This window comes from Lissotriton helveticus, chromosome 12 (assembly GCF_964261635.1).
Source record: "Lissotriton helveticus chromosome 12, aLisHel1.1, whole genome shotgun sequence".
In the NCBI taxonomy this organism is placed as follows: domain Eukaryota; kingdom Metazoa; phylum Chordata; class Amphibia; order Caudata; family Salamandridae; genus Lissotriton; species Lissotriton helveticus.
In genome coordinates, this window is record NC_136073.1 from 658,630,691 (window position 1) to 658,656,655 (window position 25,965).

The following is a 25,965-nucleotide window of genomic DNA, read 5'->3' on the forward strand; positions in this document are numbered from 1 at the left end:
GACCTGTTCAAAGGTGATCAATGCTTGCACCAACGCCAGGAGAGAAGACTCAGGCTGGGCAAGGGTCAATATGAGATCATCGGCATATAGGCCCCCCCCAAAGGATATACCCACAATGTCTTCCGACTGTCGTATGACAGTCACCAGGGGTTCCACTACAAGGGCAAACAAGAGAGGAGAGAGGGGACAGGCCTGTTGTGTACCCCTCCTCAACTAGATGGACTGAGACAGACCTCCATCCACCCTGATCCTGGAGCTGGTGGAGACATAAGAAGTCATTATTCAAGGTCATCAAAGGCCCCAAGCCTATTCTGTTGAGCACTGCTCTCAGAAATGGCGAACTGACCCTATCAAAAGTATTTTCCATGTCTAGGGAGAGAAGGCAAGACGCAATAGCGTGGCGGTGTGATTTTTCTACCTGGTGCGCCAGTTGGCGAACATTGTCTGCCCCCTGTCTGTTACAAATAAAGCTAGGCTGGTCTGGGTCAATAAGACCTGAAAGATAAGGTTCCAGTCTATTTGCTTACATTTTTGTATGGAGATTGGCATCTGCATTTAACAGTGCAGTGGGAAGGTAAGAAGCACTGGAGGAAGGATCTTTGCCTGGCTTCGGTATCAAGGTGATCTCAGCTTCTGACTTGTGGGGGTAAGGACAGATTTGGCTGTGAATGTGTTAAACAGTGTAAGTAAATGCTCCTGTAGTTGAGGTAAGAATGTACGGTAAAGGATTACTGGGAGGCCGTTGAGGCACGGGGTCTTGTCCAGAGAGACAGCTTTCAGAGCAAGTTGAAGTTCTTCAGAAGAGATAGGAACCTCAAGGGCCTCCAAGTAAATCCAATCTAAAGCATCCCATCTGCATCCCACAAGATAGTCTTCTAGGGTCTCCCAAAAAGCGTCCTCGCCATTATAAAGGGCATGGTAAAAGTCATGAAACAGCCGCCATCTGACCTCCTCCGAGTTTGCCCAGGTGCTATCTGCAGACTGAAGCCCAAAAAACCAGGCGTGGGTCGGCTACTGCCGAAGCTTCTGTGCCAGAAGGTTTACCACCTTATCCCCCTCCATATTATCTTTGTTTAAGTGCCAATAAATGGTGTTCAGCCTTGTTAGTGAGGTGTACCCATAGATGGCCCCTCAACAATGCTAAACACTGTTTAGTACACCTGGATGGGGAAGAGTGGTCAAGGCATTCCGGCTCCTTAATATCGGCTGTAAAGCCAGTCTCCACCAGCCTGGCCTCTAGCGTCCAGGCAATTGAGATAGTGGTAATGACTCCCCGAATGGTAGCCTTAAATCCATCCAAAAGGATATGTGTTGAGGTATTAGGATGTGAGTTAATTTCAAAGTAGTCAACTATAGCTCATCGGATGTCCCCCACATCTACTGGGTCACGCAGTAGTGGCAGTGGAAGATGCAACCACAAGTAAGACTGAGTCCTACCCTCTGGTTGAGTCCAAAGCAGCTTGAGATGAGCGTGGTCAGATATTGAAATGTCCGATATCAGGGCCTTGTCTTTAACTACTTTAACTGAAGATCAATTTGCTAGTCTTCCAGGGTAGCCTTCTGACACCGGAGTCCCTCAAGGTCTTCATTGCGAGAGTTCAAAGTTTGTTCCATGTCATTAACCCGTTCACTGAGCACCTCCACATCTCTTTGAATTTTATGAAGGCATGTCTTGAATTCAGCCTTGAGGGAGCTAATCTCCATCTAAAGCGCCTGAAGAAAATTAACCATGTAAGCTTGGGTGATAGGCACGGATGGAGTCCTCTCAGAAGAGGATTCCACCCCTGTTGTAGCTGACTCCACTGGTACTGTATTCACCTTATTCCAGAGGGAGGCTACTGAGATGTCCTTAGCTACAGTACTGGAAGTGGCCCAACTGGATTTGCAACAGAAATGCCAAGGAGTAGGGGCACAACTTATATCACTGCAGTTCAAGTATCAAGGTGTGGCACCGGGGGAGGGGAAGGCAGTAGGGAAAGAACAAGCCAAGGCACTCTGTAGGACAAAGGGCACTCCAGTTTGTGAGAGAATCCCTCTGCTACGTATATGAGGTGGTCCACTAGCAGGTCCGGTGGCAAAGGCCCCTAGGTGCCAGGAAAATGGCTCCCCATTAAGTGGACAGTTGGCGTCTTCAGTTCAGAGGGCAGGGATCCCCAATGAGGGGATGCAGGGGCTACACACTGCACTCAAGGGTCCAGGGCAACAACACCTGTCAAGTAAAAGCCAGGGCAATAGGGTCCATGGACCCTACAGCACAGTCCAGCAGCAGGCACCTTTGGCACTGAGGGTGGGGTTCATCCTCCAGGGGTGGAGACCACTGCAAAGGAAGCAGATCCTATGGTTAAAGTAGGCATAGAGGAGTGCCGTAGAGAAGCCAAAGTCAGGAGAATAAGGTGCAGGGACTCTCCAGGCAAGACCAAAATCCATATCCCCAGCTCCCTCCTCACCTTGCCCCTGGGTAGCAATGTCCAGCCTTGTGTCCACCCAGACAGCAGGTGGGAAGCAGCTGATGGCCAGCCGGAGAGCACAATGGCCACATGTAGGTGATCATCCCCCACCGGGGAACACAGTGGCCGCTGCAGGCATGCGATGCTCTGAGCACCGTGAGCAGGCCGTGTCGGGAACCCCCATAAGGACGGGACCGCAACCGATGCTCCCCCAACTGTCGCCGAGTCAACAGGCACCAAAAAGCAGGGCCGGCACAGCCAGGAACCTGCCAGGGTGCACACCACTGCGGGGGACAAAGAGCTCCAGGAGAAGCGGTCAGGGCAGCCTTCACTCTTCAGACTCCAGGATCTCCGCTGGAGACTCCTGCGATCCACCCCCCCATGCAGACAGCTCCACTGCCGGACGCCACCCCCAGGTAGAGTCCCCCTTGAGGTACACCAGCAGCCTATCGGTAACCACCAACCCAGCTTAATTGGATGCCGCTGCCTCCCGGGCTTACGATCAAGATGTCAGCGTCCTCGCTGCGCTGTCCACTGCACCCAGGTTAAGCCTCAATGCTTCCACCCCCACCTGGTGTGGAGCGGGTAGCACCAGGGGCCAAGGTTATCCAGGTCGGTGGCCCTGCTGTGGACAATAGTTGAAGAAAGGCCTCTGGGATCCGGAGTTCAGGCAGGAGATATCCTAAGCCAAGCTCGGTCAGACCACACCCCTCTATCATTTTTTTCAAGTTTCAGCATCACTGCCACATTTAGAACCAACGTGTTGCCCATCTTTAATGTTGTTTTGCTCCTTCTATGTGTACTGCAGAATACGGCACACATGGAAAGAGCAAAAAACTAGGATATTAAATAATTTCTCCTCATTGCACCACATAACGCCTCCTTATGAACGCCTCTAGTTTCTCGCAACGTCTCAGATGTAAAGATCCTTGTAATTATGGAGCAGTGTCAAAAAAGAATGGGTGTTGCGTGGGAATGCCCACAGTAACATCGAACACACACCCCTTTGCCGCACAAAACTGCTTTGAGAAGGGCAATATTTACCAGGTGGTGTGATGCCATGCAAAATGACTTAGAGCAGTGTTGAAATTGGCAATATATATACACATAAGCGGCGTTCATTTGTGGTCACTGTACCTCTTGCCGTAAGAAGAACGGATATTGCAAAACACTGACTGTGTTATCCCGTCAGCATAGACCCATGCGCACATATATACAACAGCCATTTTAGGTGCCATGGTCTCCCTGTTCGCGATCGATCATCAGCGCCCTTCCCTGACCCTGCAAGCATCCCCCATGCACCCCGACCGCCCCCACTCTCACATGCACAAGTCATGAACCCTTCCCCTTCCGCATGACCCTGGCTCTGAGAAATCACACCCCGCGCCTGACCAACACCTCCTTTTCATCCATGAATACCCCTCCTTTGATGACCCCTTCCTCTGAGCCTGATTGTCTGCACGGACCGCTGGTCATCCCTCAGCCTGAGGATACAGTTTATTGCCCACTACTGTATGCACTCTCCCCTCTTCAAAGGAGCTACTATTGACCATGACCTTCCCACCCCCTGGGATTCGATCAGGCGCACACATTCCAAAGGAATCGGCAGAACACTCAGCTGCGTGATAGCCCCCTCCTATTGTATGGGGGGTAAGGGCCTCTACTGTAGCCACGTGTTGGAATGAGCCGGAACTGGGGGGGTACCGGGGATGTCATCTTCATACTTCACAATGTCTTTATTGTAATAAAGAGCGTTCACATGTCTTAAACCAGTGTATAAAAGACCAGGCCTCAGAGAGGCTAGTTAGAGCACCTCCTGAAGACACTATGCGAGTGTCCGAAATGACAGGCTCTCCTCATGAGAAATAAAACTCTGTTCTTGTTTTCCTGCTTCCAGCGCCCGTCTCTTTATGTGGTAATTATTCAAGATGGGAACTAAGAGGCGTCTTGCGCCAGCAGCCTGGGCATCAGGAGCGTTATAGGCTGACTTTTCCACAATTGGCGTCCCAACGCGGGGTCCATCAGCGACATAATGTCCGGTAAGAGAGGTCCAGACGATGTAAATGTAAATGTAGTATACTTGTAAAGCGCACAGCTGCCCCAGCAACGGGGCGTCCCGGCGCTGTATAACTCTGGGGAACCCGTCCTGGCTTTCCCTGTGGGATGGTCCCTTGCTGGGAGTCCCCAAGGTGGAGCCAGGCATCCCCGGAATTGGTGGGGCCGTTGTGGAGATTAGGCAAGCTAATGCCCAGAGTTGCCGAGTGGAGCCCCTGATTAGAGTAAGCACCGAAGCGAGGATTATCGAGTCCGCTGACCAAGGTCCACGACCCTGCCGCGTCGGGAATTGAACCCTGGTCCCAGGCTGACTTCTGGTCTCAGGCCTGCCGCCTCTAACCAGTGAGCCACACTACTCCTCCATGGGGTGAACATCTAAACGATTGGAGTATACCTGCCTTGAGAGGGCCCTCGTCCGGCTGCCGATTGAATGAACTTCACTGATTCCGAACGGACCTCTCTCAAGTGACCTACTGTCCTGACTGGAATCCCACAGGAATGCTGCGGTAAAAACATGGAGAAAGAGAACGATCGGGCGCTGGAAAAAGGAAGGCGAAGAATTGCCCACACGGTCCGTCCCGGGTAAGGTTAAGAAGGACGTCTTTACGTCCGATTGGTAGGATGGCTTTATCCATCTGATTGATTGATTGATTGATTGTTTATATTGCAATCGGTATTTAAATACTGGTATTGTTCATTGATTGGTTCATTTAGCCTTGATTGTAATTGAAGTATTGGTTCTCTTTGAGACATTTTCTATTTGCAAACAGTGATGAATAGGAACGTTTTTCTCTCTTTGCAGATAGTAAAGGATAGGTAATGCAGACATTTGTCCCCTATTGTAATCCGTCATGCCTGTTTTTCTCCCCATTGATTGATTGTTTGATCGAGCATTGAATTGTTCGAAGTTGGTTCTCTTAAGGATCTTCTCTGCCTACAAACGGGGAAGAATAGGAATATTCTCTCTCCCTTTGCAGATAGTGAAGGGTAGGTAACGCAGGCTTTTGCCCCCGTTGTAACCCGTCGTGCCTATTTTCATTCCTCATTGATTGATTGTTTGTCCGAACATTGATTGTTTGAAATTGGTTCTCTTTGGAGGTATTCTCTGTTTGCAAATAACGTGGAATAGAAATATTCCGTCTAGTCTTTGCAAATAGTGAAGGGTAGGTAATGTGGACCTTTTGTCCCCCGTTGTAATCTTTCATGCCTATCTACTCCCCACTGATTGGTAAACTAGTTCCACCCGGACCATTTATTAGAGGTAGGTCATCCGGCTCAGCCCGGAGGACACCCCTAATAAAAAGGACAAATATAAAGAAAAATGCGGATTAGCCCCTGTATCGTGCTAGCAGATAAAAAAAATATATATAAAAATCGTTAGGGAAAACAAAAGGAATCAAGTAAAGTCAGTAGGCCACTGATGAGTTTTTGATTTTCGCTACAAATAAGAAAACGTTAGAAATAGCTCACGATAAAATACATGATTTCGCTAGAAATGAGAAACGTTAGGAATAAGCCCGTAATAAGAAACATGAAAATGGTGAGAGAAGCCAAGCTTGACATCACGGCGGCCACGAGGCAATTAGGCTTCGCCACCCCTCACTGCTCCAAACATGCCTGTCCCACCGCCCGCCACGCCCCAATAACGGTAACATGAGATAGATACAAGTCAACAGATACCTACCCCCATTCTGAAAACTCCCGAAGTGCAACAGGTTCGTGGCTACGCCCATCCGGAAGACGAGATCTTCAACACGTGTAGGGCGGGTCCTGCTGCCAGCCGTCGGCCGGAGGTCATCGAGTAAGGTGGTCCCGAAGAAGAGCCGAGGCCGACGGGGTCCGGCCATCCCCACTTCTTTAATAATGGCTGCAACAACACTGGGGGGGGGGATGTCTTGCTCATGCCTCCGACCCCCCCCCCCCCTCTTAATCGCCTGGTCCGGCTTCCATAAGAGGCCTGGGGGTGGAGAGACCACTACGCGAATAGCCCGGAGGCGGCACCACGCGCCAAGGTCTGTCCCCAGGATGAACCAAAGGACCCGTTCCTGGGGCCGTGGCGAAGAGCGTCCGGCCGCCATCAACCGGAGGCCCGGCCCGAAATGTACTGGGCGCCCCTTCTTCAATAATGGCTGCGACAACCTGGGGGGGGGATGTCTTTCCTATGCCTCCGACCGCCCCCCTCTCTCTCATCGCCTGGTCCGGCCATCATGTATATTAGCGCCGAGGAAAACGGCGTGGGGTGCGCTGGGAGGGAGAGGCGGCACGAACGAGCCTCTCCCACCTCCCCAGGTGGAGGCCCCCAGCGGCACCCCCAACGCTCCACTCACCCGACATGGGTTCGCCCACTCGTAAAATGGCGGACGATCCTGCTGGAGCGGGCCCGTGGTGAAGAGATGGCCCGGCTGCTTGTTGATTAAGAAACGAGTCCCACCATCATAAAAGTTCTCCTCGACCTTGAAGATTCTATAGGAGCCGCGGGAGTCCCCGACCCCCGCAGACACCCCCGATGGGGAATGACTGCCATGATTGCCCACGGAACGATGAAAATGTAGCCGCGAGACGTCGGCGCTCCCATGCTGGCGCCAGCCTCAGTTTGAATGACTAGAATCCTGCAGACTACGGTTCGGATCAGTTCCGGTGAAAACCCAGTATGACCCGGTAGGAAAATTGTTGCCTCCCTCCCCCTTTGACTGATGGTTCAGACCACCGATCCTTTCTTTTGCCCTTCAACGGAACTTTTGGACTAACGAAAGAGGCTCTGGGCCAACCACGAGTTAGTGGAGATTTAGACTATGCCTGGATCTGCCTGGTTGCACCCAAAATGGCGCCGGTACAAATGAAACTTTCAACTCCTTGTTGTACCCCGATTGCTCAGCCTTGGTGTCATGGGATATGTATGTAGTTTTTAAACATATGGATTGATATAGGATGTGTGCTGATTATATGTTCGGACAATGGATTGATATAGGATGTGTACTGTCAGTTCGGACAATGAATTGATATGGGATAGGTACTGATTGTGTGTTCGGACAATGAAGGACAATGAATTGACATGAGATGGGTACCGATTGAACATTCGGACAATGAATTGTTGTTAAGTTTTGACGCATCATGATTATTGAAAGTTCGAATTTCAACACTTATGATACTCGCTCACACTGAAGTTTCGATATGATTTTATTGCACTTGTCGCACTTTTTATTATGAAATTAACGACCACCGACTCTATTAGGTTTTCCACTAATAAGTATCCCCACATGTACAGTTCCAGCCTGCTCCGTGGCCGGCCCACGGGGTTGTAGGCCCGTATGTGTGCACCGACATTCTTATTAAAGATTTTTGGAAAAAACAAACATAGTTGTCACACGTAGATTGGTAAGTTTCGAATAAATGACCACTATTTCCGATATAACTAAAATACAGGTGAAATGGCTCAGCTCGATTAGTTAAGAGTTAAAAAGTATAGTGCTCAGAAATATTGCAAATATGAACGGTCCAGGTTTTTGTTGTATGTGTTTTGCATTTTTTTTACAGCCTAAAGCAACCGTTAAAAGATCCTGGTATTTAGCCTATACTTTATATGCTACCTGTAACAGGAAGGTTGTTTTAAAACGCCCCTAAGTCACCCCGAAGGAGTGCCACTTGACCCCCTCCCCTGCGCACGATCCGTAATACCACACTTGGGCGACCTATGCCATCCACAGGCTTCCGATAATAATTTCTCCCACGCTAAAGGGTCCACCTGGGCTTAAACGCCAAGTTGGCAGGGACTGCATCCTGTGGAGATAGGCCGAGTATGTAGTAAGTAAAAGCCTTTTCGGGTTTATGCGCGCTAATATGTTGTTTAAATGCTGCCCCCGCCCCCCCCTTCTTTTTCCTTCTTTCTGCAGGTCACATCGGAACGTCGAGTAAAAAGTACGAAAAAAATAGTGGTCTAGCGGACGAAGAGATGGGAAAAAGGGATTTGATTATGGTGCCTACATAGGACATGCAAACAATGACTATTTCTCTCCCTGAACTTAGCGCCTGGGAGGGCAGCCTGAAGGGGAAACTACAAAATATAACTTCGCTTGGCACCCCGCATAGTACAACTAAAATGACGTGCACTAATGAATAAGCATCCTACAATTAACTAAATAGGGAAAGTTTAAGGAATATTTTGAGGTGAGGTTTACATTTAAAATCTACTGCATCCTTCTTCGCACCCTCATAGACATGAAACTCAAAGCTACCCCATTGTTCTCCCAACTGACACCCACTATTGCCTCAGGCTGGAAACACCTTAGCCCGATCAGGTTAGTTCTTGACCAATTGCCAAAGGCGTAAGTGTGTACAATCAAAGCCAAATTTTAACAAGAGGGGGGAGAGAGAGAGAGTCAGTGGATTCAGTCTCCCGAGTCATGCGAATAAACAAAGTGGAATCCACTCAGGGTGATAGTGATCTCTAGAGTGATGGGGAACACACAATGTTGTTTAAATGCCCCTCACACACCAACAGGCCCCTTGGTGTCATGCTTCATCATCGGGGCCTTCGCACCCCTCTACGGAATGCGGCGTGCTACTACTCGCGAATACGCAGGAGCACTTGACGTGAACTAAGTGTGGGGGTGTGTGTTTTACAAAAGTGAGTGAGGTGAGGTGAAAAAAGGTGAATAGTTAAAAAATACCTGGCACGTGGGAGAAAAAAACTTTATTAAATCCCCGGCTGGTATTATTAAAATGAAAGTGCAGGGCGTGGTTATAAAAGATACGTGTAAGGGTATCAAACCACTGTATTAAAAGTCAACATGTTTCGGAGGTCAAAGCCCCCTTCTTCAGGACAAGGGTTAATGCACTAACCCCCCTTACTCACATGTAAGATGTAAAAGTGAAAATAAAAAATATTACCACAATGTGTAATGTTCCTCGCAATGTTAAATGTTAGTGAGTGTCGTTGCGCCCAATTGGCGTCAGAACCTGTGGAGACAAAATCATAGATAAACATACAAGTCTAACTATCACAGGACTTAAGGAGAAGAATATTCCTTCTCTGAAAAAACATCAGGTAAGACCCCAAAAAAATAAATAATTGGTACCTGGAAAGAAAAAGAAAAATAATAATAATAAAAAGGACACTACAAACATATATACACGCAACACCAACATAACTCTGTGCTCAGGTGTCAAGAGAGCACAACAGAAAGGAATGCAAATCTTACTTAGAGTTCCCAAATACTGGACTTCATGAGCCTTTAGCGTATAGGGGAATCCTTCCTTTCTTAATTAGAAAACCTACAAAATCAATGTCAGGGGTTCAGTAGGAGAACTATATTTTCAGAACGACACAAGTACAGTGTAAAACGACTTCTGTCTGTGGTCTATAACTCACGGTTACTGCAACAGCTAATCGCCTGCCTTCCCTCAACGCGGCTCGGATGAAATGAGCTGCAAAGGGATCGAGGCCCTTATATAGGTTGTGCCTGTTGGTAATTCGCGGAGGTTAATTGAATAATGCAACCCGGTGAATGCCCAAATACGGAGAGGGAATCTCCGGGCATCCGGTGTTGCGCTAACTCCCTCCGCTACTTTGTCGCGCCTGCGCACTACCGCTATGGAAAGACGCCTGTGCGGCAGACATAGCTGGTGCGCATGCGTCAGCGGAGACACTACGCATAGACGCGGAGCACTCGGTAATGCGTTAAAACGCCTGCAAATAAATGGCGCTATGGATAAAGTGCTCTGGTGACAATAAGGCGAGGCATTAGGGCAACTTGCTGGCCGAACCAAGGTGAATCTAGTATCTTACAGAGATGTATTTAAATATGTAGTTAAATGGACTGCTATTACGCAAAGGGAAGGGTTCATGACTTGTACATAACACACGCCGGTTCAATGAGGAAAAATGGTTGTGAAAAGGGGAATCCCCTGGAACTTAATCCCTAAGGGGTACCTCCTCAATTACAACTCGGTGATATCTATCCACACTCACACCACAGCCCAGTGGTATCCGTTCCCAACCGGAACACCCTCCTGGAAAAAGAACAACGGTGGGTGTTCCGGTTGGGAACGGATACCACTGGGCTGAACGATTCCATTCCATGGAACCTTCTTAGATAAACACTTGATCTGACTACCCATCATAATGTGGTTGGTGTTCACATGTGGTTACATACAACAAATGTCTTTTTGTTGGGTTCATATGGATTGTGGTGTGAGTGTGGATGGATATCACCGAGTTGTAATTGAGGAGGTACCCCTTAGGGATTAAGTTCCAGGGGATTCCCCTTTTCACAACCATTTTTCCTCATTGAACCGGCGTGTGTTAAATCCATACGTAATAGCAGTCCATTTAACTACATATTTAAATACATCTCTGTAAGATACTAGATTCACCTTGGTTCGGCCAGCAAGTTGCCCTAATGCCTCGCCTTATTGTCACCAGAGCACTTTATCCATAGCGCCATTTATTTGCAGGCGTTTTAACGCATTACCGAGTGCTCCGCGTCTATGCGTAGTGTCTCCGCTGACGCATGCGCACCAGCTATGTCTGCCGCACAGGCGTCTTTCCATAGCGGTAGTGCGCATGCGCGACAAAGTAGCGGAGGGAGTTAGCGCAACACCGGATGCCCGGAGATTCCCTCTCCGTATTTGGGCATTCACCGGGTTGCATTATTCAATTAACCTCCGCGAATTACCAACAGGCACAACCTATATAAGGGCCTCGATCCCTTTGCAGCTCATTTCATCCGAGCCGCGTTGAGGGAAGGCAGGCGATTAGCTGTTGCAGTAACCGTGAGTTATAGACCACAGACAGAAGTCGTTTTACACTGTACTTGTGTCGTTCTGAAAATATAGTTCTCCTACTGAACCCCTGACATTGATTTTGTAGGTTTTCTAATTAAGAAAGGAAGGATTCCCCTATACGCTAAAGGCTCATGAAGTCCAGTATTTGGGAACTCTAAGTAAGATTTGCATTCCTTTCTGTTGTGCTCTCTTGACACCTGAGCACAGAGTTATGTTGGTGTTGCGTGTATATATGTTTGTAGTGTCCTTTTTATTATTATTATTTTTCTTTTTCTTTCCAGGTACCAATTATTTTTTTTTTGGGGTCTTACCTGATGTTTTTTCAGAGAAGGAATATTCTTCTCCTTAAGTCCTGTGATAGTTAGACTTGTATGTTTATCTATGATTTTGTCTCCACAGGTTCTGACGCCAATTGGGCGCAACGACACTCACTAACATTTAACATTGTGAGGAACATTACACATTGTGGTAATATTTTTTATTTTCACTTTTACATCTTACATGTGAGTAAGGGGGGTTAGTGCATTAACCCTTGTCCTGAAGAAGGGGGCTTTGACCTCCGAAACATGTTGACTTTTAATACAGTGGTTTGATACCCTTACACGTATCTTTTATAACCACGCCCTGCACTTTCATTTTAATAATACCAGCCGGGGATTTAATAAAGTTTTTTTCTCCCACGTGCCAGGTATTTTTTAACTATTCACCTTTTTTCACCTCACCTCACTCACTTTTGTAAAACACACACCCCCACACTTAGTTCACGTCAAGTGCTCCTGCGTATTCGCGAGTAGTAGCACGCCGCATTCCGTAGAGGGGTGCGAAGGCCCCGATGATGAAGCATGACACCAAGGGGCCTGTTGGTGTGTGAGGGGCATTTAAACAACATTGTGTGTTCCCCATCACTCTAGAGATCACTATCACCCTGAGTGGATTCCACTTTGTTTATTTACAAGCAAAGCCACCAGTGAAGGCAGCCGACGAATAAAAGAGAAGAAAAAGATAAAAAGAGCTTAGGATGCTAAGGATGCACAGCATACAGGAAAAGATAATTTTGGCCAATAACTGTTCTATGTTTTGTCTTGGATTTTTGTATATAATACATGTACTGTCACCCCCGTCTGAGTTTGTGTGTACGTGATGTATGGATCTACGTCATCCCTCTGCCTGTGTTTCCGTATTACTTAACCCCTGCTGTTCTGTGTTGTGTGCGCACTGAATGGACCATTATTGTACACGTTTCTCTCTCTCTCTCTCCCTCTCTCTCTCTCTCCCTCTCTCTCTCTCTCTCTCTCTCTCTCCACGTCATACGTGTACCAAATGGTTCGTTTAGAGTGCGGGCGACTCTCTCTCTGAGGGTCCCCCTGTTCCCTCCTCCCTTGTGGTAACGTTGTGCCCCACCGGCACAAACCTAATTGGGTCTCTTCGAACACAGAGGTGTTCGGCAAAATTGACAGGAACTAAAACGATTGTAACTTGCCATATTACTACCTCTCCTTTCTGCAAAGCGATAGAACCCGAGTTGGTAATGAAAGAAAGGACAGGTAAGACGACTGATGTCCCCTAATCTGGCCTTTTGTAGGGGGACTATAACGTCAATGGTCTTCTGTTTTTCAGTTCGTTAGAAATGCAATCCCCAATGCCCAGATTTCCCCACCCCTCTGCACTTAAGTGCGGATGTCCAAAGCGTCCTCGCTTCTCCCGATTGACCCCAGCTCCCTGTCCAAAGCGTCCTCGCTTCTCCCGATTGACCCCGGCTCCATATCAGCTATCCCCGAAGCGTAATTGATGACCTTGATTAACCATCGCTCCCCAAGAATAGCATGTTTTAGCCTCTGCCCCCCCCCCTCTCATGATGATAACCCCCCCTGCTTGCAAGAATTAGCCGACCCTGAAGGGAAATGTAAGATTGTCAGTACTTGGGTTAAAAAAGGGCGAGTCTCTACCTAAGGACTTGATTTCGAGTTTGATAGAATACACTGTCGATGGGAGTCTGATTTCTCTCCACGTACGTCACGAATGAACGGCAAATAGGCTTACGAATTCAGTGGAAATGCTCTCCTACACACTCCATAAGTGATGACTTCTGACTGTGACCAATGAACCTATCCCCCACCTACTTAGGATTGGGGACGGAATTGAGATGTATAAATGTCTTCTCCTGCCAGTTTTCTAAAACTTGTTTTGTACTCATTTAAAGATATAATCGCCGGAGGAGAGGAGCTGGACGTGACGCACAGCCTGGCCACAGATCATGAAGCACGTATGACCTCAGCCAAAGGTGGAGCCGCAGAGCAACGAGACGCGGGACGAGGCACCACTCTCAAACTCGGCAGATGAAGGAATGAAGGGCTGCCTTGAAGCCCTCGATTTGCTGACCCACTCGTGCCTGAAGTCCCCGTCCTTTTTGAGCCCGACTGATGGGCCTGCCTGCTCGTCATCCTTTGCTCCTTTGGTCCCTTGGTGTGTTCAAAGATCTGATCCCACTCCGCCCTCTCTTCCCTCGATTATTCAACAACATCACCCTTTTCGCATAAACTTTTGACTCAGAAAAGAAGAGCAGCATTTAGAATTTCTGCTTACCTGCCGTGAGGGGAACGGCTGCTGTTGTTGTTTCTTCTGCCCTTGCCTCGCCTTCATCTTCCTGTACAGCGCGAGTGAGACGCCGTGAGGGGAACGGCCGACGCGCTTGCACCGCCATTGTGCCTACAGCCACCGGGGGTCAAAGACTACACCTCCCAGGTGCCCCGGCGGCTGAGTCGCGTCCCTGACGCCACCTCTGCGCCCGGAGGCGCCTGAAAAGAGAGGAGCGCCGAGCGCTCTGTGGGACGCCGGAATTTCTGTTTACCTGCCGTGAGGGGAACGGCTGCTGTTGTTGTTTCTTCTGCCCTTGCCTCGCCTTCATCTTCCTGTACAGCGCGAGTGAGACGCCGTGAGGGGAACGGCCGACGCGCTTGCACCGCCATTGTGCCTACAGCCACCGGGGGTCAAAGACTACACCTCCCAGGTGCCCCGGCGGCTGAGTCGCGTCCCTGACGCCACCTCTGCGCCCGGAGGCGCCTGAAAAGAGAGGAGCGCCGAGCGCTCTGTGGGACGCCGGAATTTCTGTTTACCTGCCGTGAGGGGAACGGCTGCTGTTGTTGTTTCTTCTGCCCTTGCCTCGCCTTCATCTTCCTGTACAGCGCGAGTGAGACGCCGTGAGGGGAACGGCCGACGCGCTTGCACCGCCATTGTGCCTACAGCCACCGGGGGTCAAAGACTACACCTCCCAGGTGCCCCGGCGGCTGAGTCGCGTCCCTGACGCCACCTCTGCGCCCGGAGGCGCCTGAAAAGAGAGGAGCGCCGAGCGCTCTGTGGGACGCCGGAATTTCTGTTTACCTGCCGTGAGGGGAACGGCTGCTGTTGTTGTTTCTTCTGCCCTTGCCTCGCCTTCATCTTCCTGTACAGCGCGAGTGAGACGCCGTGAGGGGAACGGCCGACGCGCTTGCACCGCCATTGTGCCTACAGCCACCGGGGGTCAAAGACTACACCTCCCAGGTGCCCCGGCGGCTGAGTCGCGTCCCTGACGCCACCTCTGCGCCCGGAGGCGCCTGAAAAGAGAGGAACGCCTCTCGCCCCGCGAGTCGCGCGCGGGAGCGCCCAGGCGAAGCCCGGGCAAAGGGCGGGCCGTCTGAGGCCGTCCGAGGTCGGACAAGGTTGGGTTGGGCCAGGTCCCTTATTTTTTGGTGTCCATAAACGTTGTGTTATTACATCTGGCAAATCTGGTGATTCTCACAAGTGTGTATTGTAGACGCTGTGCACATATTTTATCATGCCGGCCAAAAAGGCAGTCACTTCTAGTAATTCTATTGAGAATTATCTTGTACAGGTTGTTGAAAGAATCAATAGTGATAGGAGATCCTCTCTTGGTATAGATCTGACTACCCAATCCTCCATTACTGATATTGACTTAGATGATCCTTTTGGTCTTCAGATTAACACCTGTTCTAACAGTGTAGTGCCCGATCCTGCTCCTGATACCAGCATTATTCAGCCTAGTGGTATTGTAGCTGGAATTGTAGACCGCAGTATTGATGAGGCTTTGGTAGAGATCACTAATAGTAGCGAACCCCTGATTTCCCCCTCAGCTCCTATTTTAGTTGTAGGGAAACGGGAGGGTCTGAGGTCAGCTAAGAACAGAGTAGCAAACCCTCCTAGGAAACACTCAGAGGAAGAGGAGCTTGATTTGACCAATGAGGCTTCTCTTACACTTTCTAACGCCCAATTCATCAGACTATTGTCTCTGATTGATAATAAAATTAAAGGTGCGGTCAAACCTCTTGTCAGTAAAATAGACAAGTTAACATCTGAGGTTAGCCGATTAGAAGGTCTATTAAAAGATACTGTGAGTGAGATGGATAAGATCCCAGAAAATGTTTCTACCAAGATTAAGGACATCCTAAGCAAACCACACACCATTGATAGCAGCGGATTGGTCTCTACTTCTGTCCCAAATCCTCAACTGGTATCTAGGTGCGTCCCGGCTGGTGATGCTTCTAATGTTTTCATCCCAGCTCCCGACACTGAAGACCAAGCTGTGGTAAAAGGATCTTTCGAGCTTGTAGTAGAAGCTTCTCCACTAGTACTTGTTCTTGCCAACGTACCACCATTGGCCCCCGATGAGAGGGAAACAACATCTTCCCTAATCAATAAATCCTTATCGTGGTTGACAAACAATATGGTTATTTCTCCTTGGGGCAAGCAACAACTTTCGGAAGAGCTTGTTAAAGCGAGAAGGGTACAGTGGATTGGGGACAGAGCGAAAAAGTTTAAGGGGGAGTGTGTTGTCCTACATTTTTCCGACCCAGGGGTTTTACCTAACATTTTGCCCAACATCTTCCCACCACAACGGAGATCCACCTCAATTGTCCCACTGACTTTGGACTTCTTTTACCCAAGAAAGGGAAGCGGGCCAAATCCTAGTATTCTAAGAACTAAATGGAACATTGTGACAAAGAGGGGGAGAAAGGATGTTGCTTCAGTGGATTGGGGATTGGGGTTGGAAAATCGATTCTCTGCATTATCGAATCTAAATGCTTGTGACTGACAACCACTTAGTAGCAATTCTTTGATTTTGTCTGATTGTGATGGAGGTATTGTTGAAGGGGTTGGTAATGTTGTTAAAGATTGTATTTGGGGGAATTCCGCTGTGGAGCTAGTAGCCCCCACCAACGAAAATAATAGTGTGCAGAACTCTGGTGGTACGGAGAGTCACGAGATTATTACAAACCCTTGTTCTCCTATGATATCTAGCTCAGGGAAGCTTTTGTCCTGGAACATAGCTGGACTATGTTCGAGGATGGATTGTGCTGACTGGTTGGGATTCATTAATAAATATGATCTTTGTATCTTTCAAGAGACTTGGGCATGTGACCCTATCTTTGCCCTGGGGTATATAAATTTTTATGTTCCTGCCACTAAGGGCCCTAAAGGTCGGCCAATGGGGGGCCTTACCATATGGATCAGGCAGTCTCTGAAAACCATAGTAAAATGTGTGGAGCTTGACCATAAAGATATTCAGCTTATCAGATTGACCAGTGATGCATCCATCACCATAGACATTTATAATGTCTATGTTAGAGGTGGCAACAAAGGTAAATCAGAGGTTCTTTTGAGTCTTTTTAACTTTCTAGAGACTCATTCTGCAGGTAAAAAAATCCTAATTGCAGGCGATTTAAATCGCACATTCGAACCCCTTATCACTGGCGACTCTCCTCTTGGAGCAGAGGAAGATAAGCTTTGGAATATCCCCATATTAGAATTACCACCTATAACTCGCTGGACATCTGACATATTAGGCTTGAACGCAATGTGTCTTGAGCATGGGCTTCGAGCCCTGAACGGTCGAACTAAATCAGACCGTGTTCCTGCTACGACTTTTAACAATGGGCGTAATAAAAGTCGTATCGACTATGTCATTTGTAGTACGTCATTATGGTCATCTCTTAATGACATGGTAGTAATAGCCAGGCCAGAAAGCGATCATGACCCTTTATGTGTCTCACATAAATGGTGGACATCTAAAGAAACTATTCACAACCTCCCAGATGAACTTCTGCCCCCAATGATTCTACCATCTAACAATATGCGTAGGTTAAGGTGGGCAGGTGTCAAGGCAGACCAACAGACCCTTGTAAAAATAAGTGCTGCGGCTGACAAGGCAATCATGGCATTGGAGAATGCAGATGGGTGTTCCCAGGGTAATAAGGATATTATAAATGCACATACTATTCTTTTTACGGAAGTCAAAGGCTTCTTTGTGAAACCTGCGAACAAGAGGGCCTGCCCTTGCAAATCAGCAAAATGGTATAACTCTGCCTGCAGGACGGCAAGATTAAATCTAGGAGCTGCAATTAAAGGCAAAAATTTGGACGGGATCCGCTCAGCCAGGAAGCACTACAAAAATTGTATTGCAAGGGCTAAAAGAGACTGGGACGAAGAATACTGGTTGAAGCTAAAGGATGCAAGTGATCGTAAACATTCCAGACTCTTTTGGCATATTGTCAAATGGGGTCATGATAGGCCTCCAGAAACTCCCAATAACAACGTCTCGCACGATGCGTGGGTTAAATTTTTCAGTGAGCAGTACTCTTCCAGGGATCAATTTTTTAATAGTGCAAGTCCAAAGTACCTGTATGCAGACGATGACATCTTTGTGCAAAGTGAAGTACTGTCTGCCCTGAAATCTGTTCACCCTGGCAGAGCACCGGGTATAGACGGAGTCCCTGCGGATGTCTTTCTAAATGACACCGACAGGTGGAGTAAATATATCTGTCTCTTACTGAATCATATTGCCAAGGGAGCAGAAATCCCGGCATCATGGTGTGGTGCTGTTATTATTCCAGTATATAAAAAGGGAGACCGTGCCCAACCTTGCAATTACCGCCCAATTAGCTTAATTGACACAGTTCAAAAAGTTGTTGGACGTGTAATTATTAACAATTTGTTAGATTGGGCTGAGGAGCAGAATGTTTTATCCCCCTTCCAGGCTGGGTTCCGCAGGGCAACTAGCACTGTGGACCAGGTCTTCCGTTTTCAATTGATACAATGGAGGACCGTGGTACTGGGAGGATGCAGCCTTTACGCAGCGTTTGTTGACCTGCGGGCTGCATTCGACCTGGTGCCAAGGGCAAAATTGTGGGAGGTCCTTGCAGCTCTAGGGGTCCCAAAGATTATTTTAACGATGATTATGAGACTCCACGAGGGCACTTATGCCAAAATTCAATGGGGTGGCTATGGCAACGACACTATTGATTTTCCAGTTGCCAGAGGCGTCCGTCAGGGTTGCTCAATGGCCCCAACACTTTTTACTCTTTTTATCAATGGAGTCGTTGCCCGCATGCAATCGCAGGTAGTAGATGCTCCTTCCCTTGCAGGTGCAAAAGTCCCTATTTTAATGTTTGCTGACGACACCCTAATTTTATCAAAATCCCCCAGCGGTCTTCAAAAGGCTCTGGTAATTTTTGACAAATTTTGTAGTGACCACGGTCTGGAGGTCAACGCCGATAAAACAAAGCTCATGGCTTTTAATCCATGTAGAAATTTTAAATCTAAAATAACCATGAGTGGGCGTTGCCTCGAAGTAGTAAACTCTTTTACCTACCTGGGTATTCATATTTCAAATGACAACAGATGGAACCAACATATAAACATCGCAGTTTTAAGACATAAACAACTGGCTGGTACCATCATTAAGGAGCATTTTAAATCTCTGACAAAACCAATCAAACCTCCTTTGATCATATACGAGGCAAAGGCCTTGGGGTCAGCCCTGTATGGGGCTGAGCTGTGGGGTCAAGAAAATCTTCTGGACCTTCAGGTCTCAGAAAATAATTTCCTTCGCAAACTTACAGGTACCCCTCAGAGTAGTCCCCTTTTGCCTCTTAGATATGATCTCGGTAGGAAAGAAATATCGGTCATGTGCAAATTACGTCCAATATTATACTGGCGTAGAATCTGGACCACCCCTGAGTTGGCACAATATGCAGCTGGGTTTGCTGATGTCATCAAAGCAGACCGATTTCACAAAATCAAATGGTTTAGATTTTTAAAAGCAGCATTAGGTGAACTAGGGTTATCTGAACTGTGGTACGACCCAACTGGGTCGTCCTTCCCCACTAAGGAATTTATAAAAAATCTTTTCTGGGAACAGGTAGAAAACAGGAGCCTTCTTAGTAACAACCATGGGTCTATGACGGTTATTTTTCTTGAAGCTAAGCTCTTCCCCATGTATGAAACCTATTGGGATATAATAACGAAACCCATGGACAGGAAACTGTTTTTCCAAATGAGGGCTGGCTCTCTACCTCTGTGTAATCTAACTGCAAAATGGAGAGAGGGAAGTTCAGCTCTATGCCCAGTCTGTGGGGAAGGAAAGGAAACGTTGGGTCATTTTTTGTTCTCTTGTTATGCATATTCTGTTCCTAGACGTGTTTGGTTGGCTCCTATGTCTAGAAATCTGGGTACTAAAAGCAGCATGGTAGCTTTACGTATAATAAAAACTACCTCCTTAAATTGGATTACCATAGCGACCGCAAAGTTTTTGGGGTGGTCGTGGGTAATTAGGCAGAGATTGCTAGTAGGGTAACTACTCTCTGCTTAGTTGAACAGAGATTGCTAGAACATCTACTCTCTGTTCCCCATGCGGGGTGTCTGATCTGTTTTAATCTATTTTTATCATGTGAATTTTGCACTTTTTGTCAATATATATTTGTCAAATGAATTTTTAATCGTCTTTTAAAATGTATCGTGCTAAAGTCGTATTCGAAACTGTAATTTAATTCTATTTTTATTATGTGTTTGTTTGTCTGCTTTTATGAGTAATACTCGAATAAAGCACTTTTGAATTGAATTGATAGAATAAGGTTTTGCCACGGAAGAAGAAAGACACGCAGGTGCCCAGCATGAGGCACCCCTAAGAAGATCAGTTAGGAAACAGGACTGTGATCTAAACAGCAGAGGACTGATCGCACCCTGCAACGCGTAAGGATGGATCCGAGCTGGACTTATAGCTCCACCGCCGGTGCTCAACAGCGCCAACGAAAGAAGACGGACTACCAGAGCCTACCAATGATGGCTCGCTGTTAAAAAGACATTGCGACAAAGACCCCCCCCCTCCCTGAACTTTCTACCCACCCCTTGACTAATTGCTTGTATCAAGCTGAATTCCTCCCTCACCCATTTTCGTCATCGTCACTCATGTATTTAGTCTTCCAAAAAGTCTCATATAGCACTGATAAGACCCGAAAGTATCAGAGCACTTTTTACTGTATGTTGATGTCATCGGAGAGAAAGTCAGAACCTGATTCCTTGGTTGACCCCGACTAAGTATTATGCCGATCTCTAGATTTGTATGAATAACCCAACAAATGTAAATTCATATGTACCGCATTCCGCCAATTGTATCGACTGCATATGGTTACACGCAATTTGCTAGCATTTGACGAACGCTATTTCATTGGCCACACATGACTATATGTACACTCCATCAGTTGGGGTAAACACAAATGAACTAGCGTATGTTAAAAAGCGGCGACTGTTGAAATTGGCAATATATATACACATAAGCGGCGTTCATTTGTGGTCACTGTACCTCTTGCCGTAAGCAGAACGGATATTGCAAAACACTGACTGTGTTATCCCGTCAGCATAGACCCATGCGCACATATATACAACAGCCATTTTAGGTGCCATGGTCTCCCTGTTCGCGATCGATCATCAGCGCCCTTCCCTGACCCTGCAAGCATCCCCCATGCACCCCGACCGCCCCCACTCTCACATGCACAAGTCATGAACCCTTCCCCTTCCGCAAGACCCTGGCTCTGAGAAATCACACCCCGCGCCTGACCAACACCTCCTTTTCATCCATGAATACCCTTCCTTTGATGACCCCTTCCTCTGAGCCTGATTGTCTGCACGGACCGCTGGTCATCCCTCAGCCTGAGGATACAGTTTATTGCCCACTACTGTATGCACTTGCCCCTCTTCAAAGGAGCTACTATTGACCATGACCTTCCCACCCCCTGGGATTCGATCAGGCGCACACATTCCAAAGGAATCGGCAGAACACTCAGCTGCGTGATAGCCCCCTCCTATTGTATGGGGGGTAAGGGCCTCTACTGTAGCCACGTGTTGGAATGAGCCGGAACTGGGGGGGTACCGGGGATGTAATCTTCATACTTCACAATGTCTTTATTGTAATAAAGAGCGTTCACATGTCTTAAACCAGTGTATAAAAGACCAGGCCTCAGAGAGGCTAGTTAGAGCACCTCCTGAAGACACTATGCGAGTGTCCGAAATGACAGGCTCTCCTCATGAGAAATAAAACTCTGTTCTTGTTTTCCTGCTTCCAGCGCCCGTCTCTTTATTTGGTAATTATTCAGGATGGGAACTAAGAGGCGTCTTGCGCCAGCAGCCTGGGCATCAGGAGCGTTATGGGCTGACTTTTCCACAGCAGGGCACTATGCCATCGGAGCATCGGAAAACGTGACGCTCTGGTGGCGCAACGCCCTTGTAAATATGCCCTTATTTGTCAGAACTCCTTTCAAAGGGCCAGGGGCACACAAGCACTACTCGGCCCAACCATAGAGGTTGAGGCCTTTTACTACTGATGACCTGGGGCTCGACCTACTATGGATCTGAGTAACTGGACCAAGAAATCCTTCTGCACTTGATTCTCAGGATATCATGATCAGAGCAGTCCAAGGTTCCCTCGGGAGGAAAGGTGTGGATAAAGAATAGTGAACACAGGTCCACCACCTAAAATGAACGCAGCAGCAGTAATAAATCATTGTACAACCAAATGCTTACATTTATGAAAAAAGAGAAGTATTTTTTTCTACCACAAACCACATAAAGGAAAAATACAGAATTCACAGACAACTACACTACCCCCTCTTGAGATAGGAACTCCAGTGTTACAATGGTGTTTCCCTGTCCCACTCCCTCTTCATGTTAGCGATAGTGGTCATTCCCCATTCACTATTATCAACATCCAGGGTATACCCTACTAGTAGTCCGAATGTCAAGAGTCCACTTTGACTTTTAGTAAAAGTTAACAGTGTTCTCGGGCCACAGCGCTATTAGCAGCAAGTTCCCCCAGGGCTGACAGGCCTGGAACCAGTCTTACCCACACTAGCAGGTGTGCAGGGTTGGAGGTCTTTTGTGCGCCCAGCCCGCAGGCGCTCAGAGTAGCTGCAGCCAAGTTCAGGTAAGTCATGCTGACCAGGCGGCTGCAATTAGCGGGGGCAGAATCTCTCACTCGCGGTGGTGCTCCTGAGGTGACTGGAGGCTTCCTCCAGCTCCTACTGCAAGATAAGAGTTCTTCGGCTCCTGATTGGGCTGACTAAGACAGTCCTGTCTTGGGTCCCTTGCCTAGGTGACAGGGTGCCAGTGCTCCCTTGGCATCCTCACTTCTCCACCAGGGCTAAACAAATTGCAGTCTTTGATGCTTCCAGGGACCTCCTCTGCTATACAAGGTCAACGCAACTCACAGTCCATGAGCTCTGGGCTGATCCTCTCGGGGATACTCTCCATGGTGGCCCCTCCTGGCATTCGGAGTCACCATTTTGCTATGGCCCCTTTCCGTTGGGCAGTCACCCTCCGGCAGCCCTCCTGGCATACATGGTCACCAATCTGCTGCTGCACAAGGATGCAGCCCCTTTCCACATGGCAGTTTTTCTTAGGCAGTGTCTCCTGGCTTTTGGGGTTGCAGCCATGCTACCACACACAGGCTCTGGTACTATCGTCGCAGCAAGACACACGGCTACATTCACGGCGGCTCTCTGCTGACATAAGGGGGCAGATTTACAAGGCCCTTGCGCTGCTTTTACACCGCCGTTGCGTCACTTTTGTGACGCAGCAGTGGCGCAAATGATGCACCATGGTGCGGGGTATTTACAACGTGATGCATCTCCCAGATGCGTCACGTTGTAAAGCCCTGCGCCAGAAGAGGCGTACCATCGCAGGGGGAGGCGTTCCTGCGCAGGAACGCCTCCCAAAAGTGGCTGAGTGAAATCTACAAGATTTCACTCAGTCACTTTTGGGCCCATGCTGCGTCAAAACCCTGCGCCTGCTTGAAGCAGGCGTAAGGATTGACGCAGCATTGTACACATAGGGCCCCCCTGATCATTGCTGGAGCTGCATCGCGTTACGACTCAACTCCAACAATGCGCCGCTTTTACGGCACAGATGCGTGACGCATCTATGCCGTTTTTGCCCCATGGTGCGCCGCATTGTAAATGCGGCGCATCATGGGTGGCGGAGCTGCGGCGCACAATTACTGGCGCATCCTTGCCGATATGCAGGGATGCGCCAGTAATTGTAAATCTGCCCCATAGTGTTGCTAACACTGTCCTGTACATGGGTATTGACTCGATTGGCACAGCAGCTGTTTCCTCACACCTCGCACAAGGAGTCCACTCAGCAAGGCTCCCCACTGGACCTTGCACCATCCAACGCTCTCCTCTTCTGCACAGGAAACACTGATCTTGGCAAATGGGTAGGTGCTGTTGCACCAGGCTCCAGGGCAGGTTGTCTTGGATTCCTGGGGTGATGTTTCCTCACAAATCAAGGAAACTAGCAGCCCTTGGTTTCCAGTCCTGGTCACAGGAAATAGTCTTGCAGAGATTCCCCTCCTCTCACAACGAGTCTGGCAGCTTGGCAGATGACAATTTTTGGAGTGTCAGTCTGTCCTTCTTACCATCCATTTCCAGACACCAAATGTGATTTAAGGTTAGAGTCTTTGATTTCTTTCTTTTGGGGTTCTGCTTCTTTTAAAGTGTCCACTCCTCTGCTCCCTCTTCCTCTTGAAAAGCAGTCTATCTGAAAGAGACTGTAGTTATAGATTCCTAACCTTTGAAATTACCCTCAGGCGTCAGATTGGATCCAGAGACTTTTTCTTTAGAAGTATTCCTGCGCGTCAGTAGGTGGCGTTGTTCGACTTCACGTCCGTCACCAACGTTGTGTTCCCCGGGATGATGTTGCAGTGTCTATTTAGACACCGCCCCTTGGTGCTTACGTCAGTTCTTTCTTTTTCCACACCAGACTAGGGCAGATCCCGAGAGAGCTTGCCCCTTTTCCAATTTTTGAATAATCTTTTTTGACTTTTTGTGAATGCCTTTTTTGAGTATTCCACTACTGGTGCACGAGGGATGTCCATCACGGATCCGCACCTCGTGTGCCTCTGGTACCTGGAGCGCGACCACAACCCGAAGTTGTGCCCTGACTGTCGGGCCATGAACCCGAAGCCTTTGCGATACATTGCCATTACAATGCGGTTGTTACAACGACCGCCTTGTTACACCGCAAAATATTACAACACAAGTCATTACAATGACTTGCTGTAGGGGGTACAAGGTTGTAATGGCATGCGATGTATCCATGTGATATAACATCGCACATTCAAGGCAGACTCTGCGCTCGAGCGTTTCAAGGAGTCTAGGGCTACAGCCAGATCCTTGGGCCTCGCGACAACCTCTCGCACCACGCAGTCTGCTTTTTTACCTTTTTGTGGCTACAGAAGGGGTGCCCCACCACATTCGATGCACTCCAGCCATTGGTCAATGCAAGCTACCAAGCCTCTGCATGGCTGTGGCTGTGGGACCCAGCCAGTGGGTCAACCAGTCTATCCATAACCTCCCGGCAGCAGCCTCCAAGCCCTCCTAGTCCAACCTTTAGGGGCCACCAGATGCCAGTGAGCGGCAGGATTCTCCATCACCTCCCCACTGGCAAACCATCATGTCGGACAAGTGGGCTTTGCAGATAGTCCGAAGGGGCTACTCCCTCCCCTTCAAGACTACCCCTGCCTCCATGCCACCATCCTTCCATCGCATGTAGGAAGATCACTTGGCCCTTCTTCGCCAGGAAGTTGCAGCTTTCTTGGCCAAGGGAGCTATTGAAAGTGTCCCTGTGCCAGAAGTAGGTTGTGGTTGCTATTCCCACTACTTTCTGGTCCCCAAGAAGGACAAAGGCCTGCATACTATCTTACACCTCAGGGCCCTCACCCGCTTCCTCTAGAAGGAGAAATTCAGGATGCTCACTTTGGCTCAGATCCTGTCTGCCCTCGACCCCAGAGAATGGATGGTAGCATTGCACTTGCAGGACGCATACTTCTATAATCCCGTCTTGCCAGCCCACAGGCATTACCTATGGTTAATGGTAGGCCAAAAGCATTTTCAGCTCCCCGTGCTCCCCTTTGGGCCCTACTAGGGCCCCTCGGGGTTCACAAAAGTGATCGCGGTGGTCGCAGATCATCTGCGCAGATCAGGGGTTATTGTCTCCCCTTATCACGACGACTGGCTGTTGAAGGCGGGATCGCCCCAGGCTGTCATCTCCCACCTCCAGACTACGGTGGACCTCCTGCACTCTCTCCCACCGCCAGACTACGGCGGACCGCCTGCACTCGCTGGGGTTCACTATCAACATGCCAAAGTCACACCTGACTCCCTCTCAAAAGCTAATTTTCACTGGATCAGTACTGGATACAGCACAGTTTCGGGCTTATCCTCCCGAGTTTCAAGTGAGGGATATTCAGGGTAAGATACCGATGTTTCAGCCTTTATCCTGGATTTCGGTGAGAATTTACTTGAGGCTTCTGGGGCTCATGGCCTCCTACATCCTGCTAGTGGATCATGCCAGGTGG